This window comes from Cygnus atratus, chromosome 2 (genome assembly GCF_013377495.2).
Source record: "Cygnus atratus isolate AKBS03 ecotype Queensland, Australia chromosome 2, CAtr_DNAZoo_HiC_assembly, whole genome shotgun sequence".
Lineage (NCBI taxonomy): Eukaryota > Metazoa > Chordata > Aves > Anseriformes > Anatidae > Cygnus > Cygnus atratus.
This window is the reverse complement of record NC_066363.1, coordinates 138,622,496-138,640,990: the sequence shown is the minus strand read 5'-3', so window position 1 is coordinate 138,640,990 and position 18,495 is coordinate 138,622,496. Positions and strand designations below refer to the sequence as shown.

The following is an 18,495-nucleotide window of genomic DNA, read 5'->3' as shown; positions in this document are numbered from 1 at the left end:
AGACCTCATTGCTCTCTGCAGGTACCTGAAAGGAAGGTGTGGGGAGCTGGGGGTCGGCTTCTTCTCACAGATAACTAGTGATAGGACTAGAGGGAGTGGCCTCAAGTTGCGCCAGGGAAGGTTTAGGTTGGAAATGAGGAGACATTTCTTCTCAGAAAGAGCAGTCAGGCATTGGGACGGGTTGCCCAGGGAGGTGGGTGACACTCTGTCCCTGGGGGTGTTCAAGGAAAGGTTGGACGTCGTGCTTAGGGATATGGGTTAGTGGGTGACATTGGTGGTAGCATGATGGTTGTTGGACCAGGTGATCTTGAAGGTCTTTTCCAACCTTAATGATGCCACGATTCAGTGCCATACCATGGCATGAAAGCTCTGCTTGCTTATTTCCACAACCGCATCAGCCCTCAGCCGCCCGACCCCACCGAAACGCCTCAGCAGCTCGCTCTCCCCCGGCCACCTTTACCCGTTACCGGGTACCAAGCGCACACAGTGTTAAATAATTATTTATTAAATAAAGGACGGCGGGAAGGCCCGGTGGGTGGGCACCCCCCGCACCCCACCGAGCCGGGGGCGGCGGGCGGCGACTGTGGCGACGGGGACCCGCCCCGAGGCGGCGCCGCCGCCATACGCGTGAGCTCAGCGCGTCGCGGAAACCGACGGCCCCGGCGCCGCCTCCCCTCGGCGGGCAGGGCCGGCCCCGGCAGCGCCGCCCCGTTCTCTCTCTCTCTCCCTCACACACAGAGACACGGACACGGGGAGACGCTTCCTGCGCCGGGCCGGCTTCCTCTGCCGCCGCCCCGCAGGTACTCGGCGGCGGGGAGACGCCCCCCGCCCCCGGTCCCCCGCCGGGGGCTGGCAGCCGCCGCCCTGAGCGTGGCGGAGGGGGGCGAAGGGGTGGGGGGTGGGGAGGTGGAGCGGAGCCGCCTCTGGGCGGGGGAGAGGGGCCCGGGGGGGGTCCGGGGAGGGATGGAAGGGGGGGCCGCTGCCCCTCGCATTGCTGGAGAGTGAAGTCATCGCGCCCATTGTCTCCCCCCCGGGCGGGGCGAGGGGCTTGTCCCGCCCCGAGGAGGAGGAGGAGGAAGATGGGGGGGTCCGGCCCGTGCCGCCCCCCAGCCCGAGGGGAGCCGCCGGGTGGGTTCCTCCTGGGGGGTGGTGGCGGTGCAAGGGGGGAGCTCCCCCGGGGAACTCCTGCGCTGGAACTTGCACGGCAAAGCCCAGCCGGCCCTTCCGCGGCCCTGCCGAGGAGAGGTGGCGGTGCCCGGGGGTGTTGGGACACTGGTTCACCTCCTCGGAGGTGCGGGGGGGGGGGGACAGGAGGTGGCACCGGGCCGGGTTTCCTTGCCCCCGTCCCCCTGCAGCAATGGGGGGTTGCACCTGGCAGCACGGCGTGCTGCGGGCGCGCCGGGGGAGGATGGGGAAAAAACGGGGAAAAATGGGGAAAAATGGGGAACGACCCATGGGAAGGGCAGCAGGAGGGTGTGGGGGGAGTGTGGGGGGGCTCGTGGTGCCCCACGGTGACCAGGAAAGCTGGGGGGGGGGGGGGAGGCTAAGGGGCAGTGGGGAGAGGGCAGCCCCTGAGCAGAGAAATGGGCCGCCCGAGCCTCCCTGCCCCCGGGGTCGCTCGCTGGAAACGTGCCTGGGTTTCCCTGCGAGGAGCACAGCAAATCCTGGTTCTGGTAAAATACCGGAGCTGGCGTTGGAAGCGATTAGGGTTTTATCTCGGTTGTCATCGAGGACAGCAGTATTTTTTTTTTTTTTTTTTTTTGAAAGGCAAAGGGCAGGTTGGGAAATGGAGCTTGCAGGATTTACTTCTGCAGAGGAGCCTCCTCATAAACTCATTTAAAAAAAATGCTTTCATAATTTTTACTTCAAAGCTGTTTTTCTTTCAAATTTTTTTAGAAAAAAAGTTTCATTTTTTTTGTCAGATAAAGGGCTGTATTTCCCTATCTGATAAAATGCTGTGGCGTTGTTGTTGCTCAGTGGAAAAGAAGGCTTTCGGTTCAACGTTCAGAGCACACCGAGGTACAGACGCTGAGCTGCCCACTTCACGGAATTCGCTTGCATACGTAGAAATGATGGTTGTGTAACAGCACTTACTGCTTTCTGAAGTTTTACCATTATTTCACTTGTGAACATTTATATGCTTGCACTTGAAACTTTCAGAAAGCTGCGAAACCGCTTTGTTTTAATTGCATGTGAGCTAGACCCATTTGGACCAGAAAATGAAAATGAAAGTTTTTTGCATAATGGCAATAATGCTGCTCTTCAAGTCAGCTCACTGAAAGGTTTACAGGAAACCTCTCTTCTATATGCGTGTTTCTTGAACCGTGCCAGACTTTTAGCGGTGCTTTATAAAATTCAGCATCTGTAAAATGCTGAATTCTGACTCTTGTCTTTACCTCGTCAGCTAGTTTACAGTTTGAGGACATCAGATCATAATTTCTACAAGGGGGAATTGAAATGTGTATATGCGGTTTTCTTCCATCCACTTCCCCTTAAATCCACCAGACAAACGATGCTTTTCTTATATAGAGCAGTCATCAGATTGTATTTAATTACGCTTGTTGAGGCTCAGGAGGAAGGAAGGCACTTGATAGATGTATTTGTTTACCTTCATAGTGTGTACAAATCCTTGTCTCTGCCTTAGTAAATGAATCATTAAAGCTCCCTTAGCCATGGGATTCCTAGTTAGCGTTAAGATATGCATTAGGACAACTCGTTTTGTGTGAATATTTTCAACTTGTGAAAGAGCACAAGTCCTTGAATTCTTTTGTCGGTTGGGTAGAGTCTTCTGATGGAAAATGGGCAAACTTTTTAAAATTATTCATTAACAGTGTTTTACTATTTAACATGGCAAAAACTTTAGACTTTGAATTTGTCAGGTGGGTAGGTAATTCTTCCTAACCTTTCCTTTTTTATTTTTTCCCTGTTTACGTGGGCTTTTTTGATCTTCACGTAGTCTTATTAAAAAGATTCTTCACAAGGATACCTTTTCTTTCTTTCTGGTAGGATGCCTGAATCTTTTCAAAGGACTTCTGAATCCTGGTTTGGAAATGCTAAGAAAGGTCTTTGAACTGCAGCTACGCTGTTCTGTGCCACAGTCTGATGGCTTTTAGCCAAGCTTGTGGTCTCTATTATGGGGTCAGTTTACTCTGGCCCATGGTCAGACATCCGTAATTAGCTTTGTGATTTGTTTTCTGAATTGTACCTAAACACTGCATACCAGCTTAGTAGGAGAAATTTTAATACCTGACTGGAACAAATTGATGGATACGTGTTTTAGGTTTTCCATTTCTTAGTGTGATTTCTGGCATGTAGCTGAGTTGTGAGTCCGTCGGATTCGTAGGGTCAGCAAATGCTCTATGAAGGGCTAATAAAAATAGTCATTTTAACACTGGCTTATCCACAAGGAAGTTAATGTCACTTTTTCTTTTCTCTTTTTGCATTTTTTTAGACCTGAGTTTCCGTTGTCACTTCTGTATTAACTGATGGAAGATGTGTAGCTGAATGAATTGGTGCACGTAACACGGCTTCAAGATACTGTGAGAATGGTGTTGGATCTAAAGTTGCTAGATGCATCTGAATTGCACCTGGAGGTAGACTTCTACCAAGAAGGTAAAATGTTACATTGAGCCTTAGAGAAATGGTTGTTTTTAACAGTGTTGGCCTTTGATTTCAGCAACGTACTTTTTTTTTCCCTTTTCCCGTATGAAGAATATGAAGGAGGCTGTCAGTTCCTAGGAAATTTTTTTTTAAATGTTCCTGAGATTTCACAAGAGGGGACTTCCTTTTATTTTTGATTCTTTGAAGTGGAAGTTTTATCCATGATCTAACCTAATGCCAGTTAATTTCTAGTAGCTTATCTTTCAAATCTTTGGTGAAGTAATCTTTAAGGAAAACTGAAACTTTTTTAGGTTAGATTTCAGATATTCTGTGCTCTACTTTAACTCAAAAAGAAAGAAAACTCCAAATAAATGACTTTGGCTTGAACTAAGGAATCCAGCCCCAACCAGACTTCCATGTGTTTTCTTCCTGTTCAGAGCAGGATTTCAGTCTTTTCCTCTTAAGTTTTCATTAAAAGGTTATTTCAGAAGATTCCTTCAGTCACTCTTATTTATTTTCAGTGTTTTCTAACTTATTTGGTCTCTGGTCTACTGCTGATATTTATCGATTGACAGATTTATTCCAAACTTCTGAGAAGTTGACGCTCACCTTGTTATCCCAGGCTTCTTTGTAAGGATATTTTCTTTAGTTGATAAGATCAGTGAAAGAGACTTTCATCATCTGAGTGGTAAGAAGGCTTAGTCATCTTTCTTCAGTGATCTCTGGTTGTTTCATGTGTGTTTCTGGCAGTTTTCAACCACTGCAGAACTGTGTTTCACCTTGGTTTTGATTGCTGGTCCTTCCCTGACATGTGTGGCTCACTTCTCTTAATGCAGTGGGCTCAAGTGTACTGATTCAAGGGTCCAGAACATGGCAATGATATCCAAAAAGAACCGTAAATGTTACGTGGGACTAGAATATTACAGGCCTTAACGACGAGTTTTTTATTGTATGTATGACTTACACTAGTTTGAGCTCTTGGAAGACAGAGTTGAGAGAAGAAAAAGGCCCCACAGCTGAGCAGTAAGATGTCATTTGTGGTATCGCTCTGTTTCCTCATTAAGACAGACGAGGAAGGCTTTGACTCTGTTCTGCTTGACTTTTGTGGAAGTTCTATGACAAGATTTAACCCTACCTTGAGGTTTATCCATAGAATGAAAAAAAAAGTAGGAGTGCTTACATTACTCTTTTGCAGTGGAAGAATTACAGTAGGCTTTTCCACTCTTAACCTGTGGATTGAAGTCAGCCATCTGCTGGATGACTCTTAGCATCTCACTGAGCAGGGAGTCTAAACACTGCAACCGCAATTGCCTTTTACAAGGTGAGCATAGCTATAGAAGAATTTTTTTTTCCTGAAGGACGAGTTTCTAGCAGGTTTCCTGCATTTCTAGATATATTATACCAGACTGGAAAGCTGACCTACGAGTTGCTTTAACCTAAAGCAACCAAGCAAAGAGGTCTAATGAATGAGCTTAAAAAAAAAAAAGTTACATATACACAGGTGTTTCCTCAGGCATTAAAACTTCCTTTCTTTAGAGGTCAGCATATCCTCTAATGATGTCTTCAGCAAGGTGGTGGAGCACCACTGGAGCCCCTCTCCTATGCAGACAGGCTGAGAGAGTTGGGGTTGTTCAGCCTGGAGAAGAGAAGGCCCCGGGCAGACCTTGCAGCGGCCTTCCAGTGCCTAAAGGGGGCTACAGGAAGGCTGGGGAGGGACTCTTGGTCAGGGGGTGTAGGGATAGGGCAAGGGGGGATGGCTTTAAACTAAAAGAGGGTAGATTTAAATTAGGTGTTCAGAAGAAAATCTTTACTCGGAGGGCGGTGAGGCCCTGGCACAGGCTGCCCAGAGAAGCTGTGGATGCCCCATCCCTGGAGGTGCTCAAGGCCAGGCTGGATGGGGCTTTGGGCAGCCTGGGCTGGTGGGAGGTGTCCCTGCCCATGGCAGGGGGGCTGGAATCAGATGTTCTTTAGAGTCCCTTCCAACCCAAACCATTCTTTGAAGACGTTTGAAAGGTATCTTGCTGAAATAAATGTTTGTACCAATTTAATTTGGTATAGTCGCTTGTTTTTGGTGTGGTGTTTTTTTCTTTTTTTTTTTTTTTTTTTGCTTCCTAAGTGAAGCACCGCTCTGCTAATGCAAGTATCCTGTTATTGTTCAGCACAAACTGTCGTTGTGGAACTGTGTCAGTTCTGTTTCCATTTATAGTTGAGATAAATTACTGTTAAACAAACATTTTTCCATAGGTCCTTTAGCTGCTCCCATAAGGCAGATTAGAGCTCTTATTCTAAATTGGAGCCCCTGGCTGTCCCCTTCAGTTTTTCCATTTAGTGAATAAAGAGCTGCTTCAGCAAGAGGAATAGCTCTGGACACACAGTCTGCCATACGAATTACATTGCTTTGTTCTCATTGAGATTCATCGATGCTGCGTATTCTCAGTAAACAAAAATATCAATTTTAAGTTTGTCGCTTAACGTTCAGGTTTTTCACAGAAAATCAAACTGCAAGCCACATCAAGTTAATCAAGCTCTATTTTTATCTGAACATGCTTAATCTGTAGGAGTTCCAGTTATACTGTTGAGAGGGATGCTTCTGCTGAGACAGATTTACCTCGTATGTTTTCAAGAAACGGTTTGTAGGGAGAGTGATGCGGTCCTGCCCCTCAGGGGGATCTGCTGAACGGTGGAGGCTGAGGTAACACTGAAGATCCTGCTTGAGCCGTGGGGGTTTTCGGTTGCTACCTGGCTAGCATTTTTGGTATGATGGCATCACAGCATTAATGCTGCTGCACCTCATTTTTATTTTATACGTATTTATACATGCATGTATATACATATATAAATGTGTTCATATATATAAATTCACTTTGTTAGCTGTCTGCTCTTAGGCAAGTAGGAGTCTTGGCACCATAGTGGCTGCGTTCCAGAGGAAAAGACTTGGTGCTGATATGCCCAAATGTGTCATCTGTCCATTTCCTTTGCTGGAAGCACTTGGTGCGCAAAACTTACTGTATATTTCAGTGAAACTGGTCAAGGAGAGGGATATTCTGGCAGATCTGCAGTATCATCGTTCAGAGGTCAGTCTCAGGAAGAAATATTTATACCTTTCTTCTTAGGAAGTAAAAGACTTTTATTCTTGTCTAGATTAGATAGTTAATGACTGCTTTTCTGCCATTGCTTTGGGCTTCTCGTGACCTGGAAATTGGCGCCATATGCTCAGTCCAGATTCCATGCTGCAGCTTTTTCTCATCTTGAGATTTAATTGTACCTTGACAGTAAATGTTTTATTGAAGTATTAAGTGAAAATCTGTAAGGGGGCTGTGTGTTAAGTGAAGATGCTGACAGAGGGTGGTTGATGCAACATACCTATTGTGTTTCCCCCTTCATATCAAAATACTTTATGTTGTGAGCTTCCAGCTGTCCCTCAAACATCAAATAGTGGAGGAACATTCAGATGGGAATAAGTAATGGCTGTAGTGAGACCACCCAACTAGTAAGGGAGTTGGAGTAAAGCCTACTGAGAAACTTTTCCATCTGGTCAGCGGTTGGGAAGTATCTGAAGTTGGGCCTACCGTTCATGTTTCCATAGTGGGCAATCTAATAAGGTGATTAATGCAAAGAAGTGTCTTCCAAATGAAGCATAGTCAAGGTTAAAGGCTTCTTCTTAGACTGTGTTACTACAAAAATAATTTTTCTCACAAAGATTTCTGTTGTACATCCTGATGAAGGTGTTCTTACTTTACATTCTTCTATTTTAAGTCAAAAAATAAACAGAATAAAGTCTTTAAAGTTACTCGTTTTGCTGAATTGAAGACCTTGCTGCAGTTTCACGAGAAGAGCAGTTTCCTTCTCTGTTTTATTTTACCTGTAAAGCTGTATCTAATACTTCGGTTTCGTTTCATTCTGTATCTTCAAAGAAAGGTGTCAAGCTTTGCTTTTATGTGACGCTGCTAAAAATACATCTTGGGAGACCAGGAGCCCTTTTACTCAGGGTCAGAGATGGAGGTATCAAACTTCTAGGTCCTTTTTAAGCAAAGAGATCTTCAGTGGTTGTAGCCCGTGAAGCCAGACTATTGCTTTCCTGCTATGTAAGATTCTGCAGTCTGTGTGGGACAGCACAGAGAAGAAATCTGCAAAGCTATTGTGCTTGCTTTATTCTCTAAATTTCACAACACTGTAGTTTTAAACTGCCTCCATTTGGACTGAGGGGTTTTTGTGTCTAGTAACCAGAAGTATTTTCCTCCTTGAGTTCCTACCTGAATAATTACTTTTCCTCTTTCATTCTTCCCATTCTTGTTCCTGTTTGCTGTGTTCTTTTTTCCCTTTAAGTGGCAGTACACTTTTGTTTGGACTTTGTCTGTGGTGGGTAGTTGCAGAAAAATAGGCTTTGCCTTCTGTGACCTGACACCAGGCAGAAATTCAGCTAGGGTAAGAATAGAAGAGAGCCTTGTAAGCTCAGCAGAGGAGTCCCACGTCTTTCCATTATTAACAATTAAAGATGATTCCACGATAAATTAGGTAATGGATTAACTAACTTAAAAAAGGAGAGCAAGGATAAACAAAGAGAAGGATCCTGCCTTGCAAGAATTCAGATTATTGGGATTACATGCTGCCTGCATGTCTGGAAAAGGAAGAACAAGCTCCCCTGTTTTCAATGTTAATGTAGTTAGTAGCTAAGTTTATCTGGCACATCATATACCTTATCTCTTGATGTTGAATTGAAGCTTCACAAGGAGGTGTTACTTACTGGGGGCATGGCTTAAGAAATAAAAGCACCCTGTTAAGTCCTGCCCAGCAGTATTGCAACTCCAAAACAGAGTAAGCAGTGAAAACGGTTTCTTCCCACCTCCTACACTCTGCCCTAATCAACATAATCTTGTGGCTAGATCTAGACTAAGAAGTGTTGTTTGGGTGAAGTATGAGCAGTGACATAGTTTTCTTTTCGTTATAGCTTTTTCCTCTGTTTTGTTTCTAAGGAGTGATCTATTTTTTTAGGGCAGTGTAATTAAATCCATATCCTTTTTGGTATCTCAATGTTATCTCAATATTACCGTTCTTTTTTAAGGGTAATAAATAATTTAGATTGAAACTGCGACTTAGAAATTATCCCCCACAAACTGGGAATATTTGTACAGTATGCTTTTCAAAGCCATAATAAGGAAAATGATATGTGCGCAATTAATGTGAAGCCACAATATGCTTCATTTGTGGAGCAGCTCCTCTTTAATCAAATGTACGTGTGCTTTTGTTCACCTCTGGTGGTTGAAAGTAAATAATAGAGAACATGTATTTTGATATGATTGGTGTTCTCCTGAAGTCCAGGAAAACACACTGCAGTAAGAGCAGGCAGAGAATGAATGGTTTTATTGTGCTAAAAATCAAGAGAGACAAATCAGAACTTGAAAAGGAGGGAGCTTCCAGTTGGAAATATAGCAAACAAAAATGCAACAGCTTATGGAAAGTATATTGATGCTTCATCTCTCTCTTTTTTTTAAAGTGATGAAAGTTCCAAGCACTCTTAAAAAAAAAAAAAAAAAGTCCTTTAGAAGTTAGAACTACGCACCTTTAAAGTTGAACTCACAGAAGTGTGTGCCTTGGTCCTACAGTATTATTGCAGTCAAGGTGGTAACCAGAATGAGTGGTTTTGGAATATTTGGTGATGAAGTAAAACCTTAAGTATTGTCTAAATGTATATTCTTAGTGTAGCTTTAACTCCCCTAATGGGCATTCTGCAAAACAGTGTATTTTGTGGGTGCAGGACGGCTCAGTTTTTAATAGCGTAGTATGCAAAAACTCAGTATTTCATGGGTGAAGACAGGGAAAATGCCTCTAGGATGAGGTAGTTTAACTTCATTGCTCAGAAACCATGATTATGAGTGCACTAGAAATATAGAAACAGGTGGGTATGGTTTCTGTAGTGATTAGATTACTTCTCTTTGCCCTCTTTTAGTAATGGTGAAGGATTGCACATGTCAACAAAGTGAAATCGATTCTTCCCATTGCATGTAGCTTGTCATATTAAGGTTTCAGGTAAAATTCTCCGAAGTTGAGAAATACCAGAACTAAGGTTGAAGAAGCAACCATAGCTTGATCAACTTTTGTGCCTACCCTTATTAAATTGTAGTTCTCAGTTATGCTGTGGCTTTTTTGTTTCTTCTTCCCCCAGAGAAGTGTTTCTCAGAACACTTTTTGCCCTGTCTACTGGATAGTCAGTCTAGGTTGGGCAGCAGTAAACCTTGCCTCTAGGGCAGTTGTTTTCCTTGAGTGAATTTGGAGGTGTAATGCAAATAAACTAGAAGACTGAAATTATTTTCTTCTTCCCTGGTTAAGGCATGCAAATAATGGCTATGCAGATATATATCCCATCCTATTCCTACTTTGCAGTTGATATGATATGTTTTCCCTAGGTTGACATTTAGTGATATTTCTTGTGGATTTTCTTTTTGCATGTGTACCTCCTTGATACTTCAGATATCTCTGGACATACAATTTGGTGTATAACAGTCTGAAAGAAATTCTGTATCTCAGATCAGGCACCTGAGGTTGGCCAACAGTTCCATCCTTAATCATCTGCTTTAGTACCATATCTGTTAACAGGGATAACCGTGCTGCTTCAGTGGGATGAATATGATATTTTACTGGTTTAGCTATATTAATCTAACATATTGGTGATCTGCAGTGGCCTATCAGGAAATCAGTTCCTTTTTGCAGCGTAGCATTATACTCAGTATTTTCTTTTTTTAAGATAAGAGACATGATCAGTAAGGACAAACAAAATACTGAATAGTAACCTGGTAATAACGAATCTGGCAAAGATTCTACAGGGACGAAAGAGGTAAAAGCCATGCATTTAAGCCCTCATAATTCATTTCCAAACTGCATCGAGCAAGCAGATTTAATCCCTGAAATTATTTCTAATGCAGTTTGTGTGCTGTTTCCTATCTGTTAAAAATAATAATTGCAATCCTACCAGCAGGTTTGGAACCTACTCGCTAGGCAGACCTCTGCTATTTGAGCTTGTGGTATCTAATAATACTCTGTCATGCTTTATAGGGATCAGCCCTAGACAGTTTGATCCATGTGCTTATGCAGAGGGTTTTATGGATCTCTTCAGACTCTGGAGGACAAGCTGTAGAGGAAGGCGTGCTTTGACAGCACAAGCCTCTTCTGCTGCTGATTTTTTTTCTTGTCACCAGCAATGTACCTTTTGCTTTCTGCCTGCTTAAGGGTTCTATCCAAATCCTGTTCTTACTTAGTCAGTTATGATCTTTGTTAAGAAGATTCTTAGCCAATTTAAATTCATACCCTTTCAATACCTAATTTGATGTCTTTCTTTCCTGCCGTTTGGCAGCACTCCCTCTGTCAGCTCTCCCAGTTCTGCTGCGCTTTGTAGGGTCTCTGTGTTATCTGGGCCCTGTCCTTGTTAGCTCATTTTCCTCTAGTGTTTGTGATCAGTCAGTTCCCCAGCCTTGTTGTTTTTTTCAGGAGATATATTGTCTCAATTACTTGCGCTGCGAGTTCCCAGATTACTTTCCTGAACAACTCCTTACTCTGTGATTCCCATTTTTCTTTTATTTTTCTGCAGCAGGCTCTGATGACATCTGTATTCTGTCACCCAAGCCCTGTGTGCAAGTCCAAGCTTGATTTGGGTTGAAAGGGAGCTTTGGGGCACAGCTAGTCCAGCCCTTGCTCAAAGTAGGGCTAATCTTAAGTCAGGTTCTCAGCCCTCGGGACCGACGAGGCAAGCTTGGACTATATCCACGCTTGCTTTCATCTACTCTTTTTCTTCCCTTCTCCACAAATTTCATCCTGTCCCCCCCACGTTTGGTTAGAGGGTCTTCAGCAATGCCATTACTTCGTAGTGTGATCTTGGAAAGGGTAAGGCAACCTCTTAGCTTTATTTTGGGGTACTTTGGCTTAGCATATTGGGCACCTGGAAATGAAAGGAAGATCCTGTCCAGTTCCAGGCTGGATCAAGTTCAGGACAGATCATTAGCAGCCAAAACACATGCTGTTTGTTGGAAACTGTGCATTCCTCTCTCATTCCCCAAAACTTGTAAGAATGACAATATTGACATTGCCACAGGGCTGATAAAATGTACGTCCTAGATACACAGGTCAGAATTCACATCCCAGTCTCAAAGCATGCTGGTGCTAAACCTTTCTGGAGGAAATACTTCAAATTTTGGATTTATTTTCTTTGCTAGGATGATTTTGTTCGTTAAAAGTGTTGGATTTTCTGAGTTGGCATAAGCAGCTTGGTGAAGTAAGTGCACTGAAGATGTTAGTATATAACTTTTCAGCCCATTTTGCTTGAGAAGACTCCAAGCACATTTGGAAATCTGATCTTACAATGGGAAATGTCAGGCAGTTGTAATAATAGACTAACTGTCCTTTATTTTAACAAGAAATCATCATTTTTTGAGATAAATGACATACTAAACTGTAAAAACGAGGTGAGGCACGATGCGTTTAACTTCTTATTACTTCGCTTTCTGTTTTCAATAGCATAGTTATATTTTTCCATTTTGACTTAATCTGACTGTCTGCTTACATTCTCCTCCCCCATAACATCTGCTGTTTAACCAGGAGGTGCTATATCCATCCTTGCTTTAAGCCTGCTGCTGTGTACGTAGGACTGCTCTACTCTTTTTTTTGTGCTGCTCGCGTCTGGCCTGCCGAGTAAGGTCTGAGAAACCGTCGATTTGGGAGAGTTAGTCCCACAAAATAGAGTAGCGTGATAATGTAGAAGCTTAGGTGCTGTTGTAAGGACACTTAATTTAGCAAATAGCCTCGGTTTAAAATGTTAAACCTGTTGCCACCTCCTATTTATTGCTGTCCTCCTCTTGGAATTTCCTAACCTATGGCCATCAATATTATGAAATGCATACCCCTGCTTCAACTGAGATCTGGGAATTTAGTTTAAAGCCGTCTTTTAGGCAGTTTAAACAGAACATCTAGCTTTGCTCTGAAGGGGGTGAGGTGTCTCTGTTCTGGGTATCTGCTGTGGGGTGGGTTAACACACAGCAGAGACAGAGCAGACAACTACCTGTGCTAATTCACAGTTCTAAGCTACTTCAGTAGGGGCTTCATCTGTGGGAGTCACAAATGATATTGTGAAGCTTTGTGAGGGCACAGCCCCTCTATGCCAGAGCCTCTTGCTAGGGACCTAGGAGGAGGTGTAGTAGCCCTTTAGTACACGATATATTAAAGCGCAAGGAAGAAACTTCCCATCTGTAGTCCTGTAGCAGTTGTCAGCCTCGTGTCTGTACGCACTGAGTAGCTTAGTGCATTTTTGGAGGAAATTCTATTAAAATATCAAAAAATCTGCACGCTGCCTGACTCTGCACATTAGTAGAGTTTTGTCCAAGTATTTTTTCTGCTGCAGAAATACCTTTCTTAAAGTTATACATGGCTTAATTAGTCTTAAATAACTCCAGATATTACCGTAACTTGAAGTAACTGACTTACAAGAAAACAAGTAAATCTGAAACAAAACTGAGGGAACAACGAAAACAAATGGTGTGATATCGTACACAATTCTGTTGAATTACTGCAGCCTTGTGTAAAGTTTTTTTTTTAACTGTCGTGTCTCTAGGTATTTTACCATTTAATTGTGATACTCAGAATTGTCTTCCTGTATCCGCAACCTCAAGTGACGCTGGTGTTTTCCTGGCACTATGGCCATTTTAGTTTTCATTTTGGGTCATAGAGCAGCACTTGCTGGTTCTGTGGAATACTCTATGGCTACTTTCCTTTTGTAAAAAAGTAAGGCAAGTATTCAATTATACATCCTAGCAAGTAACTTAAGGAAATGTTTGAAAGATCTCCTGTGCTGAAATAAGGTTCCTTTGTAACAGACTTAAATAGCTTTTAAATGAGATTATACACCTGCTTCCTCTGATGTATTTGCGTAACTATTTTCTTTGGAACTGCAGGAGGAAATAAATGGTTTCAAATAAACAGTGAAGCTCCTGACTTCAAAGAACTTCCTTCAAAAACGAAATAACTTCACTTTCCTTTCTCAAATGAATAAAAAGCAAACATACCCTACCTTGGTATTTTTTTCTACCCATGTCTACAGGGATTTTCATCTTGGGTCTTTTATAGGAGAAGAAGTAGTGTAGGATGTCTAAATGAGTGCTGGAAAAGATTTATTGGATTTGTTCTCATCTGCTGCATATCTTTATTAGGGTGATGTAAAAAGATAAGTTCTCTTTGAAGATGGGCTCTCTTACTGAGAAGAGTCTACAGCTAAGTATTTCTGCAGTAATGCTGTAGGACAGTGTCTTTTCTTCTTCAATGACTGCTTACCTGGAGTATCCCAAAAATAGACTAGATAGCGTCTGTTCTCATGCTGTTCTTAACCAGGATGTTACTTAAGGAATATAATTAAAACAGATCTTACTGGTGGAGGCTGCTTAATCAGGATGTGTGCAGATAGCAGATCTTCAAATAAACTTCTGTATACACACAGATCAAAAGTTTAAGTATTGGACACCCATTTATTTTCATTGTTCTTATCGCTAAAATACTCAATGCTCCTCAATCTGTTTTAGGATTTCATTAGTTCATTTCTTCAGTAAATCTGACCTGTAAGGACTACTTCTCACCTGGAGTATGTATACTTTTGCAGTGTTTATAAGTGTATGTTTAACATTTTTAAAAGCTTGATTTTTATTTATTTATTTTTTGCTTTGGTCTGTTACCAGATTTATAAGAGTGTGCTCTTCTTATGCGATATAAGGCTTACACCAATCTGCTGGAAATAACACAATTTCTAAGGTTTCTACCAGTTCAGCGGTGCTTCACAGCAGTTTTTTGTTCGCTTCAGAGAAACGTTTTCCAAGTTCACGATTAGCAACATATTTTATTCTTCTTGGCAAGCCAGACCTGGTATGAATTACATATGAATAGAAGGACTATGTTTTACGTACAAAATGCTCTCTCTAGCTCTGTATATGATCTGGCTTCCTCTTGCTTTAATCAGGGCGCAGCACAACTTCAGTAAAGTCACTTTAATTCCTTTTTCTGAAGGGAGCTTTTCTTCATGAGCTTGTTTACAAATAGGTTAGTGTGTTTTCATCGTAGTAAAGTATTGCTTTGCATCCTGTATTATAAATTTGGTATTTGGGGCAGGATTTTTTTAAAGAAAAAAATTCTGTTAGAAAACTGAAATAATGTGTCTATATGGCATAAAGCTGTAACTGCAAGGTTATATATTTCTTTGAACTTTGTTAACAACCTTGTGCTAGGTTTGAGTGAGCTTGCATTCCTCGCAGAAACATTTGTGTGTTCAAATACTTCTCTTTAAAAAAGGCCTGGACTTTAAATTGTTGGAGCATCTGGCATCCAAAGCAGCAGTTTAAAAACTTTACTGCTTGCCAGTTACGGTATCGAACTGTAGTTTATAGCTAACTGAGATGTTTCTGGGGCATTTAAAATAATGATGAAATATAAGATTTAGGCTAAAACCAATTCTTTAGAATAATTGGTTTGTTATTACAATATTAGTTATTTTTCTTTAATTCAATTACTTTGATTTTAAAAAAAAGTTTGGGCTATTCTAGATGTTGCGTGTAATCAGAGGGGAGTATGGAAATAGCAGGGAGTTGCTTCACCCCGTGGTGTGAAGAAAAAGGGAATTCACCTCTGAGCCCAAGTGTGGCAGCTGGTATGCCTGTGCTTACTGGGCAATGTGTGTTGGTCATGTAAATCTTAATAATATGGAGAGTACCAGGATACTTCTGCTGTATTCCCAGCTTCTTTGTGTAGCCGGTCTCTGGTGCTTGACAAGAAGGTGGTTTTCCCCCTCCACCTTTAAAACAAACCCAAAGGAATCAGCTCCATCCACTCACCCAGAGAGAAGTTCTGCATTGGGCTTGGAAGACACGTTCATCTCTGACCGCTGCACGTGGCCAGCAGAGACTTTGCAGCCTGAGATTGCATTGCTAAACTAAGTATTAATTTCAGCTGAAACGTATCCAGTGTGCTCTGAGGGGATATTACCACAGGCTTAATAATGCTTCACAAAAGAAGAAAAAAATACAATGTCAGATTGCTGTAAAACTTATAAATAAGACAAAAGCCATACCTGGTCAGGACAGTTTCGTTCACTTTTCCTTGACAACTAGTTATGAATACTGGGGGAGAAAAGTACTTTAGTCCAAAGTTGAAATTCAAGTGGTTGCTCTGGTATCTAGTTGGGCTTCTAGCCTGGCTCTGTTCTTCCTCTGTATATACAGTTAGCTGTCAAAATGTCCTCTGACATCCTGATTTGAAATACCCTAGCTTTTGACTGTTTTAATTTTTTTATTTTTGTGGAAGGGCATTTTAAGAAAATGTTTAACGTCTCTCTTTTTTATCTCCGTGATTTTTGCTGCTCTTGTTCAAGAGATGGGGAAATGGGAAGAAATGGTCCTCAAGGCATTTTGCACTTGCAGGGAAAAACGATTTCAGAACTTGAAGTTAATTTTTGTTGCTGTTGTCGTTGTAATTTACCACTTAAAGTTCATTGAAGGAACTTACATTGATTCCTGAATATTCTGTTTAGTGGTTTTCAAAACTCCTCTATTCAGGTTAGTGGTTTGGGAACATAAATGAGTAGCTGGATTAGATACAGGCGTTACCTAAGAAAAATAAATTGTGAAATGAAGTTACTGGGGACAATCATTACAGCATGGAAGAAAAGCAACCATAGGAATGAGGCTTGCACTTGTAAGAGAGAGCACCCAGGAGATGCTTGGGAAATGCTGACCCCCTTTTAGGCTTGGGGGGGTGAGAAAAAAAATTGCCAGAAGAAATCTTGCATAAATTGAAATAGTGATAGCAGCAAGGGTAAAAATTCCTCATTTTGCCTGTGCAAAAGTGAAAAGCCAAGTTTTCCTTGGAACTAATTACAGGAGATAGTAATATTAGGATTAATATTCAAATATTAATTCTCTAATTACAGAAGGAGTAATATTTATCTCGTCAATTATGCAGTCTGTCCCCTTTTTAATTGAAGCTCCTGAGAACGCAGCTGATGTCTGAGAGTTCAGCTGTTGATTTCCTTCAGGTGCATTGCCAGTAATAAAAAGTTATCCAGGCAAAATTATCTCCTACTTTTTCTGCTTTTGCAACACTTGCTGTCTTGATTCTGTTTTATACGGTACAGATGCAGCTTTATAATTTAAACAGAACAGTTTACCTTGGGAGGATCAAAATCTGCTTGCATCCCTTGATGGTGCTGTCTTTACAGCATTTGTAGCAATAAGTAAAATGTTCTTTGACTAAAATAAAACAACTTGATAACTAGATTTGATTCTAGATACTGCTGTATCATCAGATTAATCAAGTTTAGTCTCCGTGTGATGCGGGGAGGAACACCTTGAACATCTTTTCGTTACGATAATTCATTTAAATACGATACATTAAAAGAATATGAAAGCTTTAAGAGCAGTAACTCCCTAAATAGCTGGTTCTTAACATTTTAATCTGTTATGCAATGGTGAGATTTTAACCAAAGGAAAGCTGATTGCATATATAATAAATGGAGGAAGTTCTAGTGGAATGTAAATGCAGTATCAACGGCATATCTATAAAACAGAGGCCTAGAGTTATTCCAAGTGAAGCCAGAAATCAGCCTACTGTGTGGCTAAGCTGGAAGGAAAACGAGGGTTCACTGTACTTTGGCACTGATGTTTATTTGGCAACACACCATTTTTTCATATCTTGGCTAATGTTTTATCAGGCCGTGCTCTTTGATGTGGATCACTTGAATTCCATTTATTCACTAGCCACCTGAAAATGTGAAGCACCAGAAACTGTGGAAGATACCTGTCATGTGCCATAGTAAAGGAAAAGACCCTAATTTATTTTCCTTTACTGAATAATGCATAGCTATGATATTAGCTATTGAAATTGTGATGTGATACAGATCAATGTCTAAGCTTCTGTCACTTTAAAAAGAAAAAAAAGATGCAAGACTGAAAAATTTCATGGTGTTTCTTCTCAAGGTTTATTATTTCAGTCTGATTCATTTCCTGTTTTTCTGCTAATGTACTGACAAAAGCAGAAACAAGTATCCTTCAACTGTTTGTTTGTAAATCAAGAAAATATGTAATTTACTGTATCACAAGTGGCTCTGTGTAGCTGTAAATGGTGGAAAGGTTGATGCAGTTCTTCCTCAGTCCCTCGTCATGCGTTTCCTTCCACGGCTGCCCCAAGGATCCGGATGTGATGGAGGTGGTGATTCCCCTCAGGTAGGGGAAAGATGAAGGTAGGGTAGAACTCCTCCTCTTCTCTCACACGAGAGCAAGGAGATGCTCAGTAGAATCAGAAGCAAAATAAGGCCTGATTTTAGAGGAGCAATCTCTTTTCACGCCAGGTTTCACGAGACTGAGCTCGTTACCATAGAACTTGCTGAGGATTCACAGCAATGAGAGAGTTCTGATATTTAAACAGATAACAATATGCAAAGCTAATGATAGAAAATGCTCGAACATACTGGCAAGGAGATAAGCCTGATTTTTGGATTTGAAAGTAGTCTGACGAAAGGTGCAAGAGATCTCCCACTGGGCCCATGCCCTAAACACGAACTCTCATCTCCACCATGGAGCCCTTCCTGTATGCTCTGGAGGCAGGATCCTGTCCATGTGAACTCAGTGTAACTGCTTATGTTCCTGGGAGGTTTGAAGGCAGGCAGGAATGCAGGTGGATGTTCAAATGACAGTGTACTTTTTTTCATGGTTACTGATACCCTGAAATGTATTAAAATTGTAACACGTTAGCACATTTTCATAAGATTTATAATGCTTGAATAAAAGATGGATTCTTTTAAATGCAATTTTTATGTTAAAGGTGTAGCGAAAGAGTATGTCTGGCATAAAAGCTAAATCCCATTTCTCTCAAGTAAAT

General features: G+C 41.7%; 1 protein-coding gene across 7 annotated transcripts in view; it reads left to right on the top strand.

Annotated features, from left to right (window-relative positions):
• Positions 1-593: 593 nt before the first annotated feature.
• Positions 594-18,495, top strand: part of RNF19A (ring finger protein 19A, RBR E3 ubiquitin protein ligase) — a 58,645-nt gene continuing 40,743 nt past the window's right edge. For 4 of the 7 annotated variants that reach the window (XM_035546382.2, XM_050709092.1, XM_035546381.2 and 1 more), the window contains exons 1-2: positions 652-800; positions 3,452-3,612. The gene's annotated coding sequence lies outside the window, so the exon portion shown is untranslated. Of the gene's footprint in view, positions 801-978; positions 1,129-3,451; positions 3,613-18,495 lie in introns of those variants that run through there. The other 3 variants (XM_035546383.2, XM_035546378.2, XM_035546385.2) reach the window with 3 other exon arrangements.